This window comes from Ranitomeya variabilis, chromosome 3 (assembly GCF_051348905.1).
Source record: "Ranitomeya variabilis isolate aRanVar5 chromosome 3, aRanVar5.hap1, whole genome shotgun sequence".
NCBI classification, from domain to species: domain Eukaryota; kingdom Metazoa; phylum Chordata; class Amphibia; order Anura; family Dendrobatidae; genus Ranitomeya; species Ranitomeya variabilis.
The window spans coordinates 783,025,164-783,047,982 of NC_135234.1; the positions used below are offsets into that span (position 1 = coordinate 783,025,164).

Genomic DNA, 22,819 nt, shown 5'->3' on the forward strand with positions numbered 1-22,819 from the left:
ATGGGCAGACCTAAGGATTACCACACATGGGCATACCGAAGGACTACCACACATGGGCATACCGAAGGACTACCACATACTAGGCAGACCTAAGGATTACCACACATGGGCAGACCTAAGGATTACCACACATGGGCAGACCTAAGGATTACCACACATGGGCAGACCTAAGGATTACCACACATGGGCATACCGAAGGACTACCACACATGGGCATACCGAAGGACTACCACATACTAGGCAGACCTAAGGATTACCACACATGGGCAGACCTAAGGATTACCACACATGGGCATACCGAAGGACTACCACACATGGGCATACCGAAGGACTACCACACATGGGCATACCGAAGGACTACCACATACTAGGCAGACCTAAGGATTACCACACATGGGCAGACCTAAGGATTACCACACATGGGCAGACCTAAGGATTACCACACATGGGCAGACCTAAGGATTACCACACATGGGCAGACCTAAGGATTACCACACATGGGCAGACCTAAGGATTACCACACACATGGACATACCAAAAAAACCACCATATGCATGAACATGCCACACTAAACACTATAGGCAAAGGAAAGTATATAAGTTTACAACAAAGACTTACTGCTCCAGATGGTGGGAGGTATAATGCCAATTAGACACCCATACTGCCCCCTGCAGGTGGTGGGAGGCACTGCGGGCCAATAACACACACATACTGCCCCCTACAGGTGATGGGAGGTACTTTGTACCTATGACACACACATACAGTATATTGCCCCGTTCAGGTGATGGAAGGTACTGTGCACCATAACACACACATATTACCCCCTACAGGTGATGAGAGGTACTTTGTGCCAATAACATGCACATACTGCCCCCTACAGGTGATGAGAAGTACTCCATGTCAATAACATACACATACTGCCCCCTACAGGTGATGAGAGGTACTGAGCACCATAACACATACATACTGCCCCCTACAGGTGATGAGAAGTACTCCATGTCAATAACATACACATACTGCCCCCTACAGGTGATGAGAAGTACTCCATGTCAATAACATACACATACTGCCCCCTACAGGTGATGAGAGGTACTGTGCACCATAACACATACATACTGCCCCCTACAGGTGATGAGAAGTACTCCATGTCAATAACATACACATACTGCCCCCTACAGGTGATGAGAAGTACTCCATGTCAATAACATACACATACTGCCCCCTACAGGTGATGAGAGGTACTGTGCACCATAACACATACATACTGCCCGCTACAGGTGATGAGAAGTACTCCATGTCCATAACATACACATACTGCCCCCTACAGGTGATGAGAGGTACTGTGCACCATAACACATACATACTGCCCCCTACAGGTGATGAGAAGTACTCCATGTCAATAACATACACATACTGCCCCCTACAGGTGATGAGAGGTACTGTGCACCATAACACATACATACTGCCCCCTACAGGTGATGAGAAGTACTCCATGTCAATAACATACACATACTGCCCCCTACAGGTGATGAGAAGTACTCCATGTCAATAACATACACATACTGCCCCCTACAGGTGATGAGAAGTACTCCATGTCAATAACATACACATACTGCCCCCTACAGGTGATGAGAAGTACTCCATGTCAATAACATACACATACTGCCCCCTACAGGTGATGAGAGGTACTGTGCACCATAACACATACATACTGCCCGCTACAGGTGATGAGAAGTACTCCATGTCCATAACATACACATACTGCCCCCTACAGGTGATGAGAGGTACTGTGCACCATAACACATACATACTGCCCCCTACAGGTGATGAGAAGTACTCCATGTCAATAACATACACATACTGCCCCCTACAGGTGATGAGAGGTACTGTGCACCATAACACATACATACTGCCCCCTACAGGTGATGAGAGGTACTGTGCACCATAACACATACATACTGCCCCCTACAGGTGATGAGAAGTGCTCTATGTCAATAACATACACATACTGCCCCCTACAGGTTATGAGAGGTACTGTGCACCATAACACATACATACTGCCCCCTACAGGTGATGAGAAGTGCTCTATGCCAATAACATACACATACTGCCCCCTACAGGTGATGAGAGGTACTGTGCACCATAACACATACATACTGCCCCCTACAGGTGATGAGAAGTACTCCATGTCAATAACATACACATACTGCCCCCTACAGGTGATGAGAAGTGCTCTATGCCAATAACATACACATACTGCCCCCTACAGGTGATGAGAGGTACTGAGCACCATAACACATACATACTGCCCCCTTCAGGTGATGGAAGATACTGTGTGCTAATATCATCCAGATACTGTCCCCTACAGGTGACGGAAGGTACTTTGCACCTATAACATACACATATACTGCCCCGTTCAGGTGACGGAAGGTACTTTGCACCTATAACATACACATATATTGCCCCGTTCAGGTGATGAGAGGCACTGTGTGCCAATAACACAGATATACTGCCCCCTACAGGTGATGGGAGGTACTGTGCACCATAACACACACATACTCCCCCTACAGATGATGAGAGGCACTGTGTGCCAATAACACAGATATACTGCCCCCTACAGATGATGAGAGGCACTGTGTGCCAATAACACAGATATACTGCCCCCTACAGGTGATGGGAGGCACTGTGTGCCAATAACACAGATATACTGCCCCCTACAGGTGATGGGAGGTACTGTGTGCCAATAACACAGATATACTGCCCCCTACAGATGATGAGAGGCACTGTGTGCCAATAACACAGATATACTGCCCCCTACAGGTGATGGGAGGTACTGTGCACCATAACACACACATATTACCCCCTACAGATGATGAGAGGCACGGTGTGCCAATAACACAGATATACTGCCCCCTACAGGTGATGGGAGGTACTGTGCACCATAACACACACATATTACCCCCTACAGGTGATGAGAGGCACGGTGTGCCAATAACACAGATATACTGCCCCCTACAGGTGATGGGAGGTACTGTGCACCATAACACAGATATACTGCCCCCTACAGGTGATGAGAGGCACGGTGTGCCAATAACACAGATATACTGCCCCCTACAGGTGATGGGAGGCACTGTGCACCATAACACACACATACTGCCCCCTACAGATGATGAGAGGCACTGTGTGCCAATAACACAGATATACTGCCCCCTACAGGTGATGAGAAGTACTCCATGTCAATAACATACACATACTGCCCCCTACAGGTGATGAGAGGTACTGTGCACCATAACACATACATACTGCCCCCTACAGGTGATGAGAGGTACTGTGCACCATAACACATACATACTGCCCCCTACAGGTGATGAGAAGTGCTCTATGTCAATAACATACACATACTGCCCCCTACAGGTTATGAGAGGTACTGTGCACCATAACACATACATACTGCCCCCTACAGGTGATGAGAAGTGCTCTATGCCAATAACATACACATACTGCCCCCTACAGGTGATGAGAGGTACTGTGCACCATAACACATACATACTGCCCCCTACAGGTGATGAGAAGTACTCCATGTCAATAACATACACATACTGCCCCCTACAGGTGATGAGAAGTGCTCTATGCCAATAACATACACATACTGCCCCCTACAGGTGATGAGAGGTACTGAGCACCATAACACATACATACTGCCCCCTTCAGGTGATGGAAGATACTGTGTGCTAATATCATCCAGATACTGTCCCCTACAGGTGACGGAAGGTACTTTGCACCTATAACATACACATATACTGCCCCGTTCAGGTGACGGAAGGTACTTTGCACCTATAACATACACATATATTGCCCCGTTCAGGTGATGAGAGGCACTGTGTGCCAATAACACAGATATACTGCCCCCTACAGGTGATGGGAGGTACTGTGCACCATAACACACACATACTCCCCCTACAGATGATGAGAGGCACTGTGTGCCAATAACACAGATATACTGCCCCCTACAGATGATGAGAGGCACTGTGTGCCAATAACACAGATATACTGCCCCCTACAGGTGATGGGAGGCACTGTGTGCCAATAACACAGATATACTGCCCCCTACAGGTGATGGGAGGTACTGTGTGCCAATAACACAGATATACTGCCCCCTACAGATGATGAGAGGCACTGTGTGCCAATAACACAGATATACTGCCCCCTACAGGTGATGGGAGGTACTGTGCACCATAACACACACATATTACCCCCTACAGATGATGAGAGGCACGGTGTGCCAATAACACAGATATACTGCCCCCTACAGGTGATGGGAGGTACTGTGCACCATAACACACACATATTACCCCCTACAGGTGATGAGAGGCACGGTGTGCCAATAACACAGATATACTGCCCCCTACAGGTGATGGGAGGTACTGTGCACCATAACACAGATATACTGCCCCCTACAGGTGATGAGAGGCACGGTGTGCCAATAACACAGATATACTGCCCCCTACAGGTGATGGGAGGCACTGTGCACCATAACACACACATACTGCCCCCTACAGATGATGAGAGGCACTGTGTGCCAATAACACACACATATTACCCCCTACAGATGATGAGAGGCACTGTGTGCCAATAACACAGATATACTGCCCCCTACAGGTGATGGGAGGTACTGTGCACCATAACACACACATACTGCCCCCTACAGATGATGAGAGGCACTGTGTGGCAATAACACAGATATACTGCCCCCTACAGGTGATGGGAGGTACTGTGCACCAATAACACACACATACTGCCCCCTACAGATGATGAGAGGCACGGTGCGCCAATAACACAGATATACTGCCCCCTACAGGTGATGGGAGGTACTGTGCACCAATAACACACACATATTACCCCCTACAGATGATGAGAGGCACGGTGTGCCAATAACACAGATATACTGCCCCCTACAGGTGATGGGAGGTACTGTGCACCAATAACACACACATATTACCCCCTACAGGTGATGAGAGGCACGGTGTGCCAATAACACAGATATACTGCCCCCTACAGGTGATGGGAGGCACTGTGCACCATAACACACACATATTACCCCCTACAGATGATGAGAGGCACGGTGTGCCAATAACACAGATATACTGCCCCCTACAGGTGATGGGAGGTACTGTGCACCATAACACACACATATTACCCCCTACAGGTGATGAGAGGCACGGTGTGCCAATAACACAGATATACTGCCCCCTACAGGTGATGGGAGGCACTGTGTGCCAATAACACACACATATTACCCCCTACAGATGATGAGAGGCACTGTGTGCCAATAACACACACATACTGCCCCCTACAGATGATGAGAGGCACTGTGCACCATAACACACACATATTACCCCCTACAGATGATGAGAGGCACGGTGTGCCAATAACACAGATATACTGCCCCCTACAGGTGATGGGAGGTACTGTGCACCAATAACACACACATATTACCCCCTACAGGTGATGAGAGGCACGGTGTGCCAATAACACAGATATACTGCCCCCTACAGGTGATGGGAGGTACTGTGCACCAATAACACAGATATACTGCCCCCTACAGATGATGAGAGGCACTGTGCACCATAACACACACATATTACCCCCTACAGATGATGAGAGGCACTGTGTGCCAATAACACAGATATACTGCCCCCTACAGGTGATGGGAGGTACTGTGCACCATAACACACACATATTACCCCCTACAGGTGATGAGAGGCACTGTGTGCCAATAACACAGATATACTGCCCCCTACAGGTGATGGGAGGTACTGTGCACCATAACACACACATATTACCCCCTACAGGTGATGGGAGGTACTGTGTGCCAATAACACAGATATACTGCCCCCTACAGATGATGAGAGGCACTGTGCACCATAACACACACATATTACCCCCTACAGATGATGAGAGGCACGGTGTGCCAATAACACAGATATACTGCCCCCTACAGGTGATGGGAGGTACTGTGCACCATAACACACACATATTACCCCCTACAGGTGATGAGAGGCACTGTGTGCCAATAACACAGATATACTGCCCCCTACAGGTGATGGGAGGTACTGTGCACCAATAACACACACATATTACCCCCTACAGGTGATGAGAGGCACTGTGTGCCAATAACACAGATATACTGCCCCCTACAGGTGATGGGAGGTACTGTGCACCAATAACACACACATATTACCCCCTACAGGTGATGGGAGGCACGGTGTGCCAATAACACAGATATACTGCCCCCTACAGATGATGAGAGGCACTGTGTGCCAATAACACAGATATACTACCCCCTACAGATGATGAGAGGCACTGTGTGCCAATAACACAGATATACTGCCCCCTACAGGTGATGGGAGGTACTGTGTGCCAATAACACACACATACTGCCCCCTACAGGTGATGGGAGGTACTGTGCACCATAACACACACATACTGCCCCCTACAGGTGATGAGAGGCACGGTGTGCCAATAACACAGATATACTGCCCCCTACAGGTGATGGGAGGCACTGTGCACCATAACACACACATATTACCCCCTACAGATGATGAGAGGCACGGTGTGCCAATAACACAGATATACTGCCCCCTACAGGTGATGGGAGGTACTGTGCACCATAACACACACATATTACCCCCTACAGGTGATGAGAGGCACGGTGTGCCAATAACACAGATATACTGCCCCCTACAGGTGATGGGAGGCACTGTGCACCATAACACACACATATTACCCCCTACAGATGATGAGAGGCACTGTGTGCCAATAACACACACATACTGCCCCCTACAGATGATGAGAGGCACTGTGCACCATAACACACACATACTGCCCCCTACAGATGATGGGAGGTACTGTGCACCAATAACACACACATATTACCCCCTACAGATGATGAGAGGCACGGTGTGCCAATAACACAGATATACTGCCCCCTACAGGTGATGGGAGGTACTGTGCACCAATAACACACACATATTACCCCCTACAGGTGATGAGAGGCACGGTGTGCCAATAACACAGATATACTGCCCCCTACAGGTGATGGGAGGTACTGTGCACCAATAACACAGATATACTGCCCCCTACAGATGATGAGAGGCACTGTGCACCATAACACACACATATTACCCCCTACAGATGATGAGAGGCACTGTGTGCCAATAACACAGATATACTGCCCCCTACAGGTGATGGGAGGTACTGTGCACCATAACACACACATATTACCCCCTACAGGTGATGAGAGGCACTGTGTGCCAATAACACAGATATACTGCCCCCTACAGGTGATGGGAGGTACTGTGCACCATAACACACACATATTACCCCCTACAGGTGATGGGAGGTACTGTGTGCCAATAACACAGATATACTGCCCCCTACAGATGATGAGAGGCACTGTGCACCATAACACACACATATTACCCCCTACAGATGATGAGAGGCACTGTGTGCCAATAACACAGATATACTGCCCCCTACAGGTGATGGGAGGTACTGTGCACCATAACACACACATATTACCCCCTACAGGTGATGAGAGGCACTGTGTGCCAATAACACAGATATACTGCCCCCTACAGGTGATGGGAGGTACTGTGCACCAATAACACACACATATTACCCCCTACAGGTGATGAGAGGCACTGTGTGCCAATAACACAGATATACTGCCCCCTACAGGTGATGGGAGGTACTGTGCACCAATAACACACACATATTACCCCCTACAGGTGATGAGAGGCACGGTGTGCCAATAACACAGATATACTGCCCCCTACAGGTGATGGGAGGTACTGTGCACCAATAACACACACATACTGCCCCCTACAGATGATGAGAGGCACTGTGTGCCAATAACACAGATATACTGCCCCCTACAGGTGATGGGAGGTACTGTGCACCAATAACACACACATATTACCCCCTACAGATGATGAGAGGCACGGTGTGCCAATAACACAGATATACTGCCCCCTACAGGTGATGGGAGGTACTGTGCACCATAACACACACATATTACCCCCTACAGGTGATGAGAGGCACGGTGTGCCAATAACACAGATATACTGCCCCCTACAGATGATGGGAGGCACTGTGTGCCAATAACACAGATATACTGCCCCCTACAGGTGATGGGAGGTACTGTGCACCAATAACACACACATACTGCCCCCTACAGATGATGAGAGGCACGGTGTGCCAATAACACAGATATACTGCCCCCTACAGGTGATGGGAGGTACTGTGCACCAATAACACACACATATTACCCCCTACAGGTGATGAGAGGCACTGTGTGCCAATAACACAGATATACTGCCCCCTACAGGTGATGGGAGGCACTGTGTGCCAATAACACATACATACTGCCCCCTACAGGTGATGGGAGGCACTGTGTGCCAATAACACAGATATACTGCCCCCTACAGGTGATGGGAGGTACTGTGCACCAATAACACACACATACTGCCCCCTACAGATGATGAGAGGCACTGTGTGCCAATAACACAGATATACTGCCCCCTACAGGTGATGGGAGGCACTGTGTGCCAATAACACATACATACTGCCCCCTACAGGTGATGGGAGGTACTGTGCACCATAACACATACATACTGCCCCCTACAGATGATGAGAGGCACTGTGTGCCAATAACACAGATATACTGCCCCCTACAGGTGATGGGAGGCACTGTGTGCCAATAACACAGATATACTGCCCCCTACAGGTGATGGGAGGCACTGTGTGCCAATAACACAGATATACTGCCCCCTACAGGTGATGGGAGGTACTGTGCACCAATAACACAGATATACTGCCCCCTACAGATGATGAGAGGCACTGTGTGCCAATAACACACACATACTGCCCCCTACAGGTGATGAGAGGCACTGTGTGCCAATAACACAGATATACTGCCCCCTACAGGTGATGGGAGGTACTGTGCACCAATAACACACACATACTGCCCCCTACAGATGATGAGAGGCACGGTGTGCCAATAACACAGATATACTGCCCCCTACAGGTGATGGGACATACTGCATGCCTATAACACTGAGTTACTTCTCCCTATAAATGCTGAGAGATACTGTAAGGTATTGTGTGCCTATTGCACAGACATACTGCCCTCTGCAGATGCTGTGACGTACCGTGGAGAGGATTTTTGCCTACCACATTTGGTGATGAATGATGGCTAGGCAAAGAATCAGTCTACTTGTTTGTCTGTGTCAGCCACTCACTGACTTTTACTGCAGGCTAATCAGACTGTTGGTCTCCTGGAAGTCCTCCATTCCTCCTTCAGATCCACATTGCGATCTCACCATGACACCTCTTAATTAGCAGGATGTGCCCTTAGTATTTGGCATTTTCTTACTCCATACTAATCCCCTGAGTACAGGATACTGTGACAAAGTCGCTGGTAAGGTGCTGGAGGGGACATATGTTTCACTGAGGCTAATGGATGTAAAAACCAGAAGTTTTTCTCCCAGCACATCAAGTACTGCGAGAGGATAAGTAGCCATTTTGTTGAAAGTCTGGGATTTTGTGGGCAACTATAGTGCAGGTAGGAGGTTGTCCACCTTATCTCCACCCCAGGGTGTGGTCTGGGGCTTAAATAGTCGGCCTCCAGAGGCAGTCATAGTTTAGTGTAACTGGACACACTAAAGGTACCGTCACACTAGGCGATATCGCCAGCAATCCGTGACGTTGCAGCGACCTGGATAGCGATATCGCTGTATTTGACACGCAGCAGCGATCTGGATCCCGCTGTGAAATTGCTGGTCGCTGCTAGAAGGTCTGCACTTTATTTGGTCGCTAGGTCGCCGTGTATCGCCGTGTTTGACAGCAAAAGCAAGGATACCAGCGATATTTTACACTGGTAACCAGGGTAAACATCGGGTTACTAAGCGCAGGGCCGCGCTTAGTAACCCGATGTTTACCCTGGTTACAAGCGTAAAAGTTAAAAAAACAAACAGTACATGCTCACCTGCGCGTCCCCCAGCCTCTGCTTCCTGACACTGACTGAGCGCCGGCCCTAAACTGAAAGTGAAAGCACAGCGGTGACGTCACCGCTCTGCTGTTAGGGCCGGAGCTCAGTCAGTGTCAGGAAGCAGAGGCTGGGGGACGCGCAGGTGAGTATGTACTGTTTGTTTTTTTAACTTTTACGCTGGTAACCAGGGTAAACATCGGGTTACTAAGCGCGGCCCAGCGCTTAGCAACCCGATGCTTACCCTGGTTACCCGGGGACCTCGGCATCGTTGGTCGCTGGAGAGCGGTCTGTGTGACAGCTCTCCAGCGACCAAACAGCGACGCTGCAGCGATCGGCATCGCTGTCGCTATCGCTGCAGCGTCGCTTAATGTGACGGTACCTTAACTCCAGAGAAGGACCTGGTCTGCTGGAGATGCTACGGTCCTGGACACATAAACGCCTGTTGTCCCATGTCCTCCGAGCTGATAGACTGCAGGCTAGGGAAGCGCTGTTCATACTATGCCTATTCCGCCTGCAGTGTGGGCTATCAGCCCAGTAGGGTACCGAAGTCATGTCCTGCAACAATAAATGGCATAGTGGTGTCAGAACTCTTGGACTCGGAGTTTGATGACCCTAATAAGGGCCACACTCCCTCACAAGTTGATCCCAGGAAAAACCGAGGGCGTCTGTTACATTCACAGGGATGCCAAGGACTACCCGGTAGCCAGAGTGATTATAAAAACTAACTGTGGGTCTGAGTCGCATGAGGTCGAGGTGGTTAAGGACCTGTGATAATTGGGTGGAACTTTAGCCTGTTCTGGGTCTTCTGTCAGAAGGCGGCGATACTAAGTAACTCAGACAGGAGCCAGGTCAACCCTGATGAATCCACATCTCAGTCAGAGGTGGATGACTTCCCTTTGTGTGTCCTTGCTGGTGATGAGGACAAGACGGTGACCACTAAGGCCGAGATTCCGGAGTTGGGGGTTTATGGGGGGAATTTCGGGACTGCCCAAATGCAGGATCTTACTTAAGAAATGTATTTGACAATGTGTCTTTAATAAATGGGGTTGCTCAAGACCCAGTAGCCAACACCAGGTTTCCATATTTCACGTTGAATGAAGAGCTGCTTTATCGGGTTACTAAACCTAGAGGGGAAGTGATAGAGCAGCTGTTGGTACCAGGACCCTATAAGCGTAGGGTATTATATCTGGCCCATTCTCGTGTCTTGGGTGGGCAACTGGGAGTAGACAAAACTGTAGATCGTGTCCTTCAGAGGTTCTACTTGCCTGGGTGTCACCAAAACATTGTTAGTTTCTGCCCTACCTGTCAGCTAATTGCTCCCATATGCAAGTTCCACAGTCCCCTAGCGCCATTGCACATAATATAAGTCCCGTTTGACCAGATTGCAATGGACCTTGTCGGGCACTTAGTTAAGTCCGCTAGGGGTCATCAATACATCCTGGTGGTAATGGACTATGCAACAAGGTACCAAGAGGCGGCACCTCTGAGAAACTCCTCCTCCAGGAGTATAGCGCGAGAGCTAATTCATATTCTTTCCCGGACAGGCCTGCCAAATGAGATCATGATGGACCAAGGAACACGATTCCTGTCCAAGGTAAAGAGAGAGTTATGTAAGGGCCTCCAGATTACCCTACTCAGGACATCTGTGTACTATCCACAGACGGATGGCCTCTTGGAAAGGTTCAACAAGACGTTGAAGTTTATGCTTAAGAAGGTCGTGGAAAATGATGGCCAGGACTTGGACTGCTTATTACTGTACCTACTGTTCTCCATTAGAGAAGTCCCACAGGCCTTTACAGAGTTCTCACCTTTCGAGCTGCTGTATGGATGGCACCCTCTGGGACTTCTGAACATTGCAAAGGAGACCTGGAAAGCGGAGATAACACCCCACCACAGCATCATCGAACATGAGGCCCAGATGCAGGACAGGATCGTGAGGGTTTTGCCAATTGTGAGAGAGAGCCTCCTTCAAGCACAAGGGGCCCAAGCAAGGGTCTACAATCAGTCGGCAAGACTGAGACAGTTTAGCCCCTGAGATCGGGTGTTGGTATTGATCCCCGCTGTGGAAAGTAAGTTCCCTGTCAAGTTGCAAACACCACATGAGGTGGTCGAAAAATTGAGAGACGTTAACTACAAGGTCCACCAACCAGGGAGAAGAAAGCAGTACAAAAGTGTACAATATTAACTTGCTGAAACCATGGCGAGACATGAAACTGGTGGAAGCTACATGCCTGGAGGCGACTCCTGAAGCCAGGGTCGAACATGTTACAGAAACAACAGTGCCGTGAGCTGCTTCAGGGTAACTGGGACCTGTTTACGTAGTTACCAGCATGTACACAGATTGTGGAGTACAAAATGCTGACTGAACAGCATATGAGGGTGAACCAAAAGCTGTATCGGATAACTGAAGCCCTTCGCGAGGTGATCTCCAAGGAGGTATGGAGAATGCTGTAAAGAAACTGATGCCGAGCTTAGGATATATAACTACCAAATAAAATCTCCTACCGGTGCTTCTGCTGAACGCCCAAAATAAATAAATTAATAAATACAAGTGCCCTGGTAAATCTGTGCAATGAGCAGATGTACCACGTATGTGAGCACAATGTCTCTCACCAACAACTAGTGGCTCAGATTAAACTCACCAATTTGCCGTGGAGTGGTCGGTGCACAGGGATATCGGATGCGTGGGTCGCCCATCAGGATAGTAAGACTGCGGTCCCAATGAGTGAGTGCTGGGCACAAGGGTGGGCAGGAGGCAGCCGCAGCCAGGCGGGATGACGATCGGTCAGCATGGAAACCAGGAACGCCCCGGCCGGTGGCGTCCCTGGATGCAGCAAAAAAAGATGGCCGACGAGAACGCCTAGCGTGTGACGTCACAGAGGCTACGGGGCCGCGCTAGGTACAAGAAGGTTACCGACGCGTTTCGAAGGCGCTCAGTCCTTCTTCATCAGGGTATGGAGAATGTTGAGTCTCGGTGTCATCGAGGAGTCAAAAATGAATGAGGTGTCCAAGTTCGATGCATATTGGCTCATTGAGAGGCTAGTTCAGTCATAGCTCAGTGTGACTGGAGAGGCTAACTCCAGATGGACTCTAGTCTGAAAAGCTTATTGGTCATCCATTACTTCTGCAGAGTCAGTAGAAGAGCAGGACACCAGTCACAGAGGTCATAGTTCAGCCATGCCCTCCAAAGGATCAGGAGAGGAGCTGAACTCTAGTTAGGGTTATTTGTCATTTATGGTCTCCACAGAGTCAGGATATGAACTGGACACCAGAATAGGAGTCATTAGTCATCTATGGCCTCTGCAGAATTAGGAGAGGAGCTGGACTTTAGTCAAAAGTGCTTATTGGTCATTCATGGCCTGCACAGAGACAAGAGAAGAGCTGGCTCCAAATACAGAGATCGTTGGTCATCCATGACCTCTGCAGAGTCAGGAGATGAGCTAGACTCCATTCAGAGGAGAACATAGGTCATCCATGGTTTCCTTAAAGTCAGAAGAAATACTGAACTCATTTCACAGGTCTCATTGGTTCCTGGGGTGCTCCTACATCATGGCCGCGGTGTCCTTTGCATGGGAGGTCAGAGGTTCTCTTGTCCTCTGGCTTGCGACCGCATGGACTAGGGCTCATCCCACAGAATTCCCGCTCTCCTTTTCCTGTGGGCATAATACTATTCAGACAACGCAGGGTAAAACAGCACGACAATACTTTATTGAACAACCAAACCAACAATAACATATAGAACGGTCCCAACAAAATACCCAAGATGGTGCAAAATAGGCTTCTGTCACATTTCCGTTGTTTTGGAACTGTCACAATGCGTCGTTTTGGAGAAAAAACGCATCCTGCAAAGTTGCCCGCAGGATGCGTTTTTGCACCATAGACTTGCATTACCGACGCATTGTGACGTATGGCCATACATTGCATGCGTCGTCCACTGGATGCGTCGGGTTTTGGCGGCCTGTCGTTTTGAAAAAAAAACCCAGTGGCACCCCGCTTTTGGTGGGCACCCACAGAGAGGAGGAAACAACAAGCTTAGGAAGTTGACAGACCACTAAGGTATTTGGCCAGGTGGCCAGATGGTCTCTGTGAGGAGCTGGCCACTTACTAAAGACTGTTGGACCAAAGCATATATCTCCCTATAGAGCAGAGTCCACGGCTCTAAGGGATGCAAACTTTTTCCCGCATGGAGCATCAGTTCCGTCAATATTTTTGTGTTTTATTAGAGATTTTCTTGCTTTGTCAGTTCAGCCTCAGGAATCAATGTTTCCATTCAGTGACAGTAATCAGAGGAATACGAGCAGGCTAGATCTTATATAATATTACATTATATTACATAATATTGCATCTTAATATACATTTTAATATAATATTACAACTTATATTATCTTACATAAAGCCAGACCCAAGATTAGTAATCAAGGAACTCAATCATTCCATTGTTCCCCCAGCCACTAGTCCCATTATATTGATGGGGATTGTAGACCCAATGGAGCCGTCACTAGAGGGGTTCTCACATGCAGTCCCAGGTGATTGGCTTCTGGAATATTCTTTATTCTTTGAGATAAAAGGAACTGTTGAAGGGGCAGGGAGGAAAAGAAGCCAGAGTCAGAGAATTGGGATAGTGACATTGAGTGGAGAGAATGGAGGCTGAGGTCCTGGAGCCATGAATGGATGGCTTATTGAGTTTTGGAGATCAGATGCCGGCTGGGCTGGATTCCCCTGCTATGGTTGAGGGAACTGTCATCTGGATTTCATGAACTTTCTCTTAAGGACTATTGCTCCTAGATACATAGGGCCGGTTGTGTTACCTGTCATCTAGAAGAGCATGGACTGTGATTACAGACTAAACTGGTGGGAGATACAAAATCCATGGGCCAACCAAAGTGACAGACAGTGAGTATCGCCTGGTATGGGTACAGTGGGACTACCGACCCCGAGGAGGGGATCTTGTGTACTGGGGGCAATGTATTTGGGCCATCTACCTGGATTTGCTTAAAACCATGCTCGTAAGGAATACAAAATAATTGCCTTGTTAACCTGCCTGATTATTACAACCTACAACCTCAGATTCTGAGAAGTGATGGCAGTGGGTGGGATCATTATTTCTGGACAGTATTCCAGGGAAAGATACTGAGTGGTGACTTGGCAGAAGAGATGGTAGACTCCATCTACTAGAGGCTCAAGAAGGAAGAGCTGAGAGCTCTTTGCTCTGAGAGAGAGCTGGAGTGGTTTACGGAGGACAACCGGGTGACCCTAATACAACACTTGAACGACTGGGACCGTGAGCAACCACATGAGGAGGTCAGTTCAGATGATAAGGTACACAGGCCAGGGTTGTCCTCCAGATGGAGAAGGATCGACCAATTGAGTTGAGGCAGATGCTGGACACACTAGGAGAGCGGGCCACGGAGATAGAGCAGGTGGCAGTGTTAAGCAAATATCTAGGTGTGTATGTAGCAGTAGCCCTACCCGCCCCAGCACAGAAGACAGTGGATAACAGGAGAGAGGGGCCCGCATCTTTTTATTACAACCCACAACATCCGATCCTCACAGTCTCAACCTGGATTCTCTGAAGGTCTCCATGAAGCCAGGTGAACGGAGGGTCACAACCTGGTTTCTCCAAGCATATCCATGGGGGTCAAGTGACCAGAGGGTCCCAGTCCTATCTTCCCCAAACGTCTCTATGGGTTCAGTGATGGTCAATGGAGTAGATCTGTATTCCTCCAGCCAGGGCCGAGGTCCCTTAAGCAAGCATCCTGTAGAATGTCAAATCTGTGTTCCCTTTAATGGTGCCATGCTGTCTTGACTGTAGTTCTGTAGGGACTCTTTTTTTCAGAAGGAGCTACTTCCCTTTTTATACCTACATCTATGGTTCAGGTCATCACCCACAGGTCAGAGGGGAGGAGGAGGGATGAGTTAACTCTTAAGGTACCTTCACACTAAGCGACTTTGCAGCGAGAACGACAACGATCCGTGACGTTGCAGAGTCCTGGATAGCGATCTCGTTGTGTTTGACACACAGCAGCGATCTGGGTCCCGCTGTGATATCGTTGGTCGGAGGTAGAAGTCCAGAACTTTATTATGTCGCTGATTACCCGCTGTCATCGCTGGATTGGCGTGTGTGACGCCGATCCAGCGATGTGTTCACTTGTAACCAGGGTAAATATCGGGTTACTAAGCGCAGGGCCGCGCTTAGTAACCCGATATTTACCCTGGTTACCATTGTAAAAGTAAAAAAAAAAAAACAGTACATACTCACATTCTGATGTCTGTCACGTCCCCCGGCGTCCACAGGGTTACGCGCTGACATCACCGCTGTGCTCTGCTTTACTGCCGGCGCTGACACATTCAGTGCAGGAAGCTCTGAGCAGCAGCGCGTAACCCTGTGGACGCCGGGGGACGTCACAGACATCAGAATGTGAGTATGTAGTGTTTTTTTTTTTTTACTTTTACAATGGTAACCAGGGTAAATATCGGGTTACTAAGCGCGGCCCTGCACTTAGTAACCCGATGTTTACCCTGGTTACCTGGGTGCTGCAGGAGGACTTCGGCATCGTTGAAGACAGTTTCAACGATGCCGAAGTCGTTCCCCTGATCATTGGTCGCTGGAGAGTTGTCTGTGTGACAGCTCCCCAGCGACCACACAACGACTTACCAACGATCACGGCCAGGTTGTATCGCTGGTCATGATCGTTGGTAAGTCGTTTAGTGTAACGGTACCTTTATTGTTTGAGTATTTAATCAATCTGCATAGTTCATCCTTCTCTGTTTTGCAGGCCAACAAACTAGCTGAACTTATTCAATGGGTAATCAACATATTAGCAAACATCTATTGTTAAATTACCCTATCTCCCTGTCTTGCAAGGATAGCAGACAATTATCTGTAGGAGCTGATATAAGAGGCAAACAGCAGCCATTGAAAAATCCACAAGCATCAATTTCAATAGTCAACATTCAGACAAAAGCCTATGTCTCATACGTGACAACAGTCCTTGTTTTCTATGTTTCTTGACCAACTGAAAATGTCTGAATAATTAAGATTAAAAACTGTGTCATCACACATGGCCTTCGCAGAGTCTGGAGAAGACTTGGACTTCAATTACATAGATCATTGGTCATGGGTGGCCTCCGGAGAGTCAGGAGAGGGGCTAGACTCCAGTGGGAGGAGGACAAAGTTCATCCATTGGTTTCATAGAGTCAGGAGAGATGCTGGACTCATTTCACAGGTCTCATTGGTTCCTGGGGTTTTCCTACGTCCTGGCCGCAGTGTCCTGTGGATGTTTGTCCATACATCTCCCTCTGGTTCAGTAAAAACCTGGTTCTCATTTGTCCATAGCTGTGTTATCTGAGGGGGAGGGGGAGCGTCTTCCTGGCCCTGGCCCAAGGCAGGAAGAAGTTGGGAGTGTGATTCCAAGATGATGAGTGTAGCAGGAGGGGCCATGTGTGACTCGCTTAGGTGAACACCAGGGGAAAGCTCAGTGCACTGTGCCAGACACGCGTATATCAATGCATGGATTATATGGGGCAGAGGGATTATTACAATGATACCTGCCCTACCTGAGATCTGAAAGGAGCAGAAGCCCCAGGGCAGGCGCTAATAATCCCTAGACAAGAATTACCTGAGGTTATCATGCAGCATCGTGGTCCCTGTACATATTCTCTAATCTCTGGTAGTTCTTATGTACAGATGTAGTTATCCTCATAGTCGCAATACATAATAATCCCATACAACACTGTACCCAAGATTATAATGGACCCAATTTTGTAATTCCTAGATGTGACCAGAGATGATAATGTGCTGGCCATTGTAGCCCTCTTTTACGTACTATTACAAACCTCCTACAAGAGTTACTTGCCAATATAAAGGGCCTATCTCCATACCTGAGATTATTATGTGCCAGTATGGTAATCCCTGTACATATCCTCGTCCTGTACAAGACTCTACACTATCGTGTTTCTAAAACCCTAATTTTTCTATAATAGTCCCTAAATAATGGCTAAGCCACGTTATAATGTACAAATCACCATAGTCCTTGTCAGTACTGTTATAATCTCTATATCTGAGATTATATCGTTCCACCTTTGCAACCTGTAAGTGATTACATCCCGTCCCATCACAATAATGTATTCTCTGATTCTAATAATCGCTGTCCACACTCGGATATGCTCTGCACCCACCATGATAATCCAGCTATGTCTCGTCCATATAATCACTCTTCCGGCTGATTACATCGGTTCCCGGTGATTGCAGCCCGGCGGAGCGCTCTGCAGCAGGCTCGGTTTTTCCATCTGTGACTGTCTGACCTCTCCGTCAGTGGAACAATTAGTATCAGTGACTCGGGTTTGTAGCGTTCTACATTTATGCATCTCTATCTGGACAGAGTCCTCCATCGGTGTAACGATTAGTATCAGTGTCTGGTGTTCGGAACATTCTGGGTTTTTCCATCTGTGACTGTCTGACCTCTCCGTCAGTGGAACAATTAGTATCAGTGACTCGGGTTTGTAGCGTTCTACATTTATGCATCTCTATCTGGACAGAGTCCTCCATCGGTGTAACGATTAGTATCAGTGTCTGGTGTTCGGAACATTCTGGGTTTTTCCATCTGTGACTGTCTGACCTCTCCGTCAGTGGAACAATTAGTATCAGTGACTCGGGTTTGTAGCGTTCTACATTTATGCATCTCTATCTGGGACAGAGTCCTCCATCGGTGTAACGATTAGTATCAGTGTCTGGTGTTCGGAACATTCTGGGTTTTTCCATCTGAGACTCCACCGGTGCAATGATCAGTGTTTGTCCAGACCACTCCAGGTCTGTTCGGGTCCTCGGGTGGCAGAGCTTCTGTGGTTCTCTCTTCTCTTGTGATTTTTCATCCTTGTCTTTCATGAGCTCTGAGATTTTTACTTTTTGGCTGATAGAGTTATATGAGGGTTTTGTTTGTGTGGCACAAGCTATAGTTTTTATAAATACCATTTTGGGGTTCATTTTACTTTTTGGCCTTTTTTATTCCATTCTTGAGGAAGGCAAGTCAATAAAAACAACGATTCTCCCAGTTCAATGTTTTTCTTGTTTTGGCATTAACAACACCGGATAAATATAGTGATATTTCATTCATTTGGACAGTTACTCGTGCTGTGATACCAATGGCTGCTCCTCGATTTGAACCAGGTCACTGGTTGGAATCGAGGAGCCGCCATGAAGATTTCTCATGAAAAGGGAAACCGCATCATCCAGCTCATCGATAGCAGTCTCTCGGTCAAGAAAATTGCCAAACCGCATCATGTGAGTGCCATGACATTTGTAAAAATACAAAATGAAGTCCGTCCATCCTTTCAGAAGCCAAGAGGTGGGCGTCCAGGCAAAATATCAGAGTCAACAAGTCGGCTCATCACAAGGTCTATCAGTTCTGGAGCGACAAACACGGCAGTGGAGGAGGCTCGTATGCTTTATAATAGTGAGATCACAGACGTCCATGTCACCATCCTGCGACGTACGTTACACAAGTCTGGAATGGTGGCTGGAAAAGGTGAAGAAGCCTCAACTTCAATATCGTCATATGAAAAGCGAGTAGAAGAAGATTGGAAATGGGTGATCTGGAGCGATGAGACAAAAGTTAATAGACGACTCTGATGGCTGCAAATGGGTCTGGGTGAAGCAAAGGAAAAACGGGCTACCGGATCGAGAATTTGAAGGAAATGTCAAGTCCGGTGGAGGAACCGGATAATATGGGATTGTTTCACAGCGAAAGACATTTTATACTTTACCAGGATCGATGGTTCGGTGCTGAGCTATATGTGAGTGTCCTACTAGATGAGTTACTCCATACACTCGTACTATGGGTATGAAAAGGACGACATAGTGTGCCAGCAAGACAACGACCCAAAGCATACTCCGAGATTGGGGAAGAAATGGTTAAATGACAATGAAGTAGAGGTACTGGATTATCCCCACGGTCCACAGACCTCAACCCAAACCCACGCTTGTGGGAAGAGGTGAAGAAACAGCCATATACAGACCCCAGTGAGGCGACCGGTGTGCACCAACATGGGGAACGTGAAGAAGAGACCTGGGGTCAGATACCGGTGGAGACCTGCTACAATCTGATGGAGAGCAGAAGGATTCAGGCTGAGGTGAAAGCCAAAGGGGGATTTACAAATACTGACAAAGTAATAAAAATGAAGATTTAGATGTTTAGGAGCAAAATAGCCACAATGCAGTGAGGTGACGAGAATCTGCATCACTAACCATATGCTACATAGCTGCAAGTCACATTTATGTGTCACATAGAAAGGATGATTGTCTGTACTATGAAGGTGGTCTCAGGTGAGAAGCAGACGTGGATGGTGAGATCTGCAGCTTGGACGTCAGACATGTTACCCTTTTACTCCTCACTGTATGGGCTGTGGAATGAGCTGATTTTTTTTTAGTTTCGATTATCGTTCTCCTACAGGCTGGCGTCATAGGTGCACCAATATGGCAGCCTTCAGTATGACCCTGGCCATGATTTTGCCATCAGCCTCTTAAATCCCTCTGCCAAAATTGAGCATCAACTAAAGGGGTAAAGCTGCTGTGATTGGGCTAGCTTTGACTGCAGTAATTAAACTCATACACCAGCTGTACATCACAGCCGGCATCTGCTCTGTATGGCGCATACTCAGGTCCTCTCCCTGCTCCATACATGTAGTGTTGTAAATGGAAATCTGAGCTGAGTGGCCCTGGCTCAGTGGGTCCCTCACTTTGCTGGGTGTTGACGCTGGCCCTGGCTCAGTAGGTCCCTCACTTTGCTCAGTGTTGACACTGACCCTGGCTCAGTGGGTCCCTCACTTTGCTGGGTGCTGACGCTGGCCCTGGCTCAGTGGGTCCTTCACTTTGCTGTGTGCTGACTATGGCTCTGGGTCAGTGGGTCCCTCCCTTAGCTGGGTGTTGACCCTGGCCCTGGGTCAGTGGGTCTATCACTTTGCTGTGTGCTGACACTGGCCCTGGGTCATTAGGTCCCTCACTTTGCTGTGTGCTGACGCTGGCCCTGGGTCAGTGGGTCCCTCACTTTGCTGGGTGCTGACGCTGGCCCTGACTCAGTGGGTCCCTCACTTTGCTGTGTGCTAACGCTGGCCCTGGGTCAGTGGGTCCCTCAATTTGCTGGGTGTTGACGCTGGCCCTGTGTGAGAGGGTCTCTCACTTTGCTGGGTGCTGACGCTGGACCCTGGGTCAGTGGGTTCCTCACTTTGCTGGGTGCTGACGCTGGCCCTGTGTGAGTGGGTCTCTCACTTTGCTGGGTGCTGACGCTGGACCCTGGGTCAGTGGATCTCTCCCTTTGCTGGGTGTTGACGCTGGCCCTGGGCCAGTGGGTCAATCACTTTGCTGGGTGCTAACGCTGGACCCTGGGTGAGTCGGTCTCTCACTTTGCTGGGTGTTGACACTGGCGCTGGGTCAGTGGGTCTATCACTTTGCTGGGTGCTAACGCTAGCCTCTAGCTCAGTGGGTCCCTCATTTTGCTATGTGGTAACGCTGGCCCTGGGTGAGTAGTCCATCGCTTTGCTGAGTGTTGACGCTGGCCCTGGGTCAGCGGGTCCCTCACTTTGCTGGGTGCTGACGCTGGACCCTGGGTGAGTAGTCCATCGCTTTGCTGAGTGTTGACGCTGGCCCTGGGTCAGCGGGTCCCTCACTTTGCTGGGTGCTGACGCTGGACCCTGGGTGAGTGTGTCTCTCACTTTGCTGAGTGTTGACGCTGGCCCTGGGTGAGTGGGTCCCTCACTTTGCTTTGTTGTGACGCTGGACCCTGGGTCAGTGGGTCTATCACTTTGCTGGGTGTTGACACTGGCCCTGGTGTCAGCTTCTTCTAGAGTTCTAGGTTTCTCAATCTGTGGGTAAAGTTCTCCACTTTTGTAATGATTAGTATCGGTGTCTGGTGATCACAGGGTTCTAGGTTTCACATCGGGGCCACATGCAGTGTCAGGATAACATGATCTCCCATCTTCCCTCTTCCACATGCTTTTTTCAGCTGCCTCATAGTTTGCATTAAGGTTTTTGGGATCCGGTGCCACCTCATGCACTGGCAGGCCGTCAGACAGGGATATAGGGTGTGGTGGCAGAAGGAAGTGAACTGAAAGAGGATTTGTAAATTCCAGCACCAAAGGAATGTAAACCGGTGAGGATTTATTCCATTACTTAGCTCTCATGTTGGAGTTAGACTCCAGTGACGCGTTTCCAACCATGCTGACGTGTGGTCAAGGCTGTGACTAATAGCCAGCAGTGTCTTAGAAGGAAGCGTCATGGTGTGACGTTCCTTCTGACGGTTCCTGTATTTTTGGCCGGGGGTCAGTGGCACTGTGGGGCCACGTTTATTGCCCCTGAGGTACAAAATGCCACAATGCTGCTTCCCTGTCACAGTATAAGGAATAAGATGATGCATAGATTCCTCCATCAGCGGAGCATTATCTGCACGGTCACCTTGTGATGTCCCTCCATGGTATGCAGCACATGGCCAGTGGTGTAATCCTTGCCCTCTTCACGGGGACATCGAGCATGGGGCCACATATGTATGTAAGGCAGATATTACCCTGATTATATGCATTATCTGGCATGGTATCCCGGGCACCTGTGACCCTGGGGCTTGTTATGGGGTCACCTGGGGAGGAGGCACACAGGAACAGTAGAGCTTAGTGATGAGGCTCCATGCTGCGGGATATTCAGGAACAGCCGTATGGAGAAGACTCTGGGCCCCAGACAGGACATGTGCTCCAGGACAGCAGCGCACACTACTACCAGAATAA

At 48.7% G+C, this 22,819-nt stretch overlaps 1 protein-coding gene across 1 annotated transcript in view; it reads left to right on the plus strand.

The window, feature by feature from the left end:
• The window catches only part of DCHS1 (dachsous cadherin-related 1), a 159,308-nt gene that overhangs the window by 22,202 nt on the left and 114,287 nt on the right, over positions 1 to 22,819 (plus strand). The window lies entirely within an intron of this gene.